Raw genomic sequence first — 4,532 nt, forward strand, 5'->3', positions numbered from 1 at the left:
TGCATGGAGGAACAAAGTCACAGCTGGAAACATTTGTAACACTGTTACCTTTGGCATTATTGATGTGCATGATTTTCATTATTTTGTATGTTAATATCTTCCATCCTAAAAATAATTAACAAATTAAAAAAGAATTCACAAACCCTACGCAGACGTCACCCCCCAAGTAATCTGGGGGCCAGTTCAGCATCCAGGTTGAAGCTGCACAGTATGCTGCCCAACTGTGGGGAGGCAGTGTAAATTTTGGTCAAGAACATTGGAGCAAAGACACTCTGTCAGTGCTATGAGGTCCTCAATATTCACACACAGCAAAGAGGAAAGTGACTGTTAGGATTCCCCTACTGTTTGGTACTTGGTTTGCTTTCAGCAGAATGATTGAAGGCAGATCAACCCTCCACAGGCATTTCATCACTGGAGTAAGAGACACAGAGTTTTTCACATCTCACTCTTAACCTTGGGCACTACTATAATTTACTAGTATTAAATCATCCCATCTGGGGAGCCACTAATTTGATTCATTGTTGCTAATGGACAATGTTGTATTAACTTGTATTAAGACATTATTTAGCTACTTGCTTTGCGCAGTGGCAGTATCATAGCCAATGAGGTTAATCTGAGGCGTGATTATTGCTAGTTGGAAATTTCTTTGATAGGTACACTTTGGTTCCTACCTTTCTTGTGATAATGAATGATACATGTGTGTCCTTTCCTAAACAATGTAGAAAATTCTGAATGGATAGTAGGAGGTGAACTCCTCCTCATTGGAACTCAGACAGTAAAAGCTGAAATGTTCAAAAAGTAATTTCCCGGGTTTACAACAAGATTTCAGATATGACCTTTGACCCTGGAATCAAGAGATATTAGTGCCTGATCCTGAAAGCTGTTGAGCACCCTCAGTGTGTCCCCAGATAAGTATTTTGCAGAACAAATCTGAACATCTCTAAGTGCTGAAAGAAAAACTTCATCAACTGATATAAATACAAATCCAAAAAGTGTGTGAATTAGGAGTTTAAAGGCCAGTAACCCTGGATTGTGCTGGGTACAATGCAGTAACAATATGATGACATTAGTCATATAAAGTTTTTAGCTCAAGGCATATCTATAGCAATCACTTCATTCTAATCTATGTTGAAAAACATTGTAAAAATGCTTTGTATGAACCACATGTGGTGTGATTGGGCTGTCTGCTTGCATAAAGGTGTAAATCAGGAATTACCAGTGAAGCCAGTGGGATTACATTGGTGTGAAACTGGTTGATTTACATTAGGTCGGACTGAGACCTATGGGTAAAATCCTGGCCCTATTGAACTCAATGGCAAAAATCTCATTGACGTTGAGGGGGAAGGTTTTCATCCTGTATGTCTGATTAATTTGAGATAATGTCTCATACAGAGCTGACCTCATAATGCTGACTTCTGCTTCAGCCTGAAGTACCTTGCTAAATGTGATCTGATAGCACTGAAGCAATCTTAATTTAAGGCAAGAGCATATTTTCTCATTTTCTGAATTAAGAAAAACTCTAACTTGCAGAGCAGATATTTTCTGCATTTATATTCCAGTTTTCAGTACAAAACTAACTCCCAGGAATAAGAACCACATAGGCTGGGATTTAAAGTGTATTAATAGCAGAGAGCTTTCTATAAATTAATACACCTAGGTGACTGTATTAGGCAAGCCAGCATTGGAGGAATGAGATCTTAACAGCACTAATATTTCTCCTTTTTCAGTCTGTTTCAGTACAGTTTGGAAGTATTGGTCTGAGGAGTATCCTCCTGAAACAAGAGACATTTTCAGATGTGGTACTCCTTTTTACAGCTGTTCAGTAAATTCAGACAGGGTTTTGCTACAGAAATAGGGGTGATATTTTGTTTCTTGTAAATGGTGATTTTCAAAATCTTGCCTTTCATGGGTAGATTGCTGACAGCAACATCATAGGCTGATCACTAGTGGAAAATGCAGTAGCGTGTTATTTAAATCTGTTGCTCCCTACATATAGGATCAAGGTGGTTTTTAGAAAAGTCTCAGGACAGAACTGCATCTGATTTAAAAAAAAAAATAATCAGTGACACTTCTGTTGAGCTTGTAGGGTGCTCCAATATGCTAGTCACTGTTTGCTGCATGATATGACAGTTTGTTGCGATGAATGTGGCTCAGGTGTGTCTCTTTAGTCTGGTAATAAGCATTTATGGTGTGTTATTGCTAGAGGAGAACCATTCTTTTTCCACAAAACAGGTCAAGAACCCATTTGAAACAAACTAACTCAGCTACTTGAAAAGTTTTTGAAACCCCATTTCCTTTTGAATTTAAAACACTTTTGTGTGTCATTTTTTCTTATTTCTCCATTCTGAATTAAAAAAGATCTTTTTTCTCCTATTTGTGCTCTGAATAGCATAATTCAAAGCTTAGTATTGTCAGTGATCCTTCTAATCTCCATAATTATAATAATTATTCCTATTTATTGTACCCAGTAGTGCACCCATGTGCTGGGCACTGTAGAAGCATAAAAGGAGGCACAGGCCTGGCCAAAAGAATTCACAAACAGCTGATCAAAGGTTAGAGGAAAGGGGCATAACACAGCATTTAAGAGAGCTTAATTGGTTGAGGCTAATTTAGTTTCTCTTTCTGCTCATCCAGTATGTCAGGGTAGATGGCCATTCTCTAGGGCATGCTCCACCATTTTTGCTGCCCCAAGCAAAAAAAAAGCTGCTCGGACTATGCCGCCCCTTAGCATGTGCCGGCCCAGGCAAGTGCTTCCTCCGCTGGTGCCTGGAGCCGGCCCTGCCATTCCCACACTTATTTGTTGTTCACAAGTATTCAGCAGTTTAAAAAAACAACAACCTCAAACCTGAGACCTGATCACAAACAATTGACTGTGAGTATTTGATATTCAGGCTATGGCCTTGATCAATCCTCCAAACCTCATGCACATGCTTACCTTGACTGCCACATATAGTCTCCTTGATATCAGTGGGGCTACTCCTGCTAGTAAAATTAAGCCCGTGCATAAGCGTCTTCAGGATCAGTGACTGTGTTGGTTCGTTTGGATTCAGACTAGTCTCATGATGATATAGTTTCCATTTGTTGGCTGGATGAGTGTCCTTTGCATTTTCAGCATTGAATACTCATGCATGCAAATTTAAAATTTCTGGGAGCATTTATGTCAGCAGAACTCAATTGCTTGAAAGTTCATGGAGAATGGACCTGTAGAACTAGTTTATTTGATGAAACTGACATGTGGGAAGAAAATATTAATCAATTTTAGCAAAGCAAACTTAGTTTGGTACTTTTCACAATCCCCGTGCTTGTGCAAATACAAGAAAATGACTTGCCTCAGGAAATGTGTATCTATACATATAGCCCAAAGCATCCCCTCCAGTAGGCCATCGTAGTTTTAATACAACTACCTGAACGTATGCCTAGCATTTCCAATAAAATAAATTTTGTTTGACCTTTTAAGCATTTATACAAGTGTTTGCAGTATAAGTTTCTTCTTTTGTTTGGAAAGAGTCTGCTGGTTAGAGAGAAATTCTCTGCCCTTAAGAAATAGGGACTAGTGCCAGAATTGGTAATATCTCTAAAAACAAATGAAACAACATGCATGAGTAATTTATTTTATGGTGCTAGAAGATTGTGTGTGTCTGTGTGTTTGCGCGCGCGTGTCTGCATGTGCATATGTAGATAGAGAAAATCACATGCAATGTTTACTAGCCATTTTAAAGTCGTTACGAAATTGTATTTTTCATGCACTTATGATCTCCTCAATTTATCCACTAATCCATCTCCACTGCTAACATTACAGAAGCATTCAGTCCTGAATCAAAGATAGTTTAAGATTTGATTCCATGTGACCCATCATAACTATAAATGAGGTTAGAATGTTAGTAAACTTGAAGGAAGGAGTTAAGCAGCTAGAATGCAGGTGAGGCTTCCAGAGTTCATGATATATGTAAGTAATCAAGTGGCTTTGCAATTTATTACATTGATCACCACCATTTGTGTGCACATTTCCTTTCATGTAACAGTTTTTGAAATACATTATTGAACTGCAAGCCATACAGTTGTGAATAATATGAGCTGTGCTGCTTAAGTATTGGCTCACCTAAGGACCCAGCTTGTAACTACATTTTCTCCACACTGGCTACTGCATTTGTAAGAGACTCTGTTTGTGGCCACATGACTGGCATTAGTCTCCACGTACCTGACCCAATACCTTTCTTAAAACTAATCTTCAGAGAAGCCCATGCTACATTTAACTTTGGTATCTCTCCTGTGGGCTTCAAGTCTAACCAGACATGGCCAATCTGAATATTTTCTGCATGCTAAACAGACCTTTGTAAGCCTTTTCCTCTAGGCTAGATTGTTATAAATGCTATTTATGATCCTGCTATGACAACTGTGAAGGACATGGCAAAGAATTTATCACAGGATTATTCATCCACCATTAGAATACCTAATAAGATTCTAAATGACCCAAGATGATAATAAGATCTAGCTTGTAGCAGTAAGGTATTAATAAACTGCTTTTTTTCAAT

The 4,532-nt window shown here is 38.4% G+C and overlaps 1 pseudogene; it reads left to right on the forward strand.

The window, feature by feature from the left end:
* The first annotated feature begins 573 nt into the window (after positions 1-573).
* On the forward strand, positions 574-703 carry LOC116835594 (U4 spliceosomal RNA; annotated as a pseudogene).
* Positions 704-4,532: the final 3,829 nt, after the last annotated feature.

This window comes from Chelonoidis abingdonii, chromosome 9 (genome assembly GCF_003597395.2).
Source record: "Chelonoidis abingdonii isolate Lonesome George chromosome 9, CheloAbing_2.0, whole genome shotgun sequence".
Taxonomy (NCBI): domain Eukaryota; kingdom Metazoa; phylum Chordata; order Testudines; family Testudinidae; genus Chelonoidis; species Chelonoidis abingdonii.